Consider the following 788-nt stretch of genomic DNA (forward strand, 5'->3'; position numbering starts at 1 on the left):
GTCCTGTGAGTTCCAGCAAAACAAATGACAGGCATATGAGCTGAACATTTACATTAGGTAGATACTATCAGAGATATTGATCATGGTAGAATAGAAGGGTTGTGTATACATAGGTAGACAACTCCGGGGCTAGGAGTGCATGGACAGAAGGACACATGGAAGAGGTAACTATGGGGAGGAAGCAGGAGGGGAGCTGTTGCTCTGTGGGAAATTGTAGTCAATATCATGAGACAAAAGTGTATGTGAGCTGCTGTATGGCAAGTGAATTTGCTCTGTAAACTTTCACCCAAATCACAATTAAAAAAAAAAAATTTAAATCACTCATAAATAGTGAGAATGGGAGGACCTGAGGCAATGACTCTCTAAAACTACATTGTCCAGGCTGAACTATTAGGTATGTCTATGCAGCTGGGAGTGTACCCAAGACCATGTATAGGGTTGGCAGACAATGGTTCTACAAGTGTATTTGTATGTTCTGTAAGAATTCCTAGGGCTATAGTAGAGCTGACAAAGGACAAGGTTGTAGTCACTTCTTGGTCACAGCTACCCAGGGGGAGCGAGTAGTTGAACTGGTGGGCTTGGAAACATACTCACAGGGGACATCAAGCTCAATTGGCAATAACATACTACACAAAACATTGTTCCACCTCCTACTTTGGTGAGCAGCAACTGGGATCTTAAAATCTTGCAAGCAGGAGGCGGGGCAAGATGGCGGACTAGGCAGAAGGATTGCACAGACACTCTTCAACAAAGAAAAGGGAAACCAATTAATACAGACACAGAAGATA

This window comes from Orycteropus afer, unplaced genomic scaffold (assembly GCF_000298275.1).
Source record: "Orycteropus afer afer isolate SDZICR_OR568_19922 unplaced genomic scaffold, OryAfe1.0 scaffold00112, whole genome shotgun sequence".
NCBI lineage: Eukaryota > Metazoa > Chordata > Mammalia > Tubulidentata > Orycteropodidae > Orycteropus > Orycteropus afer.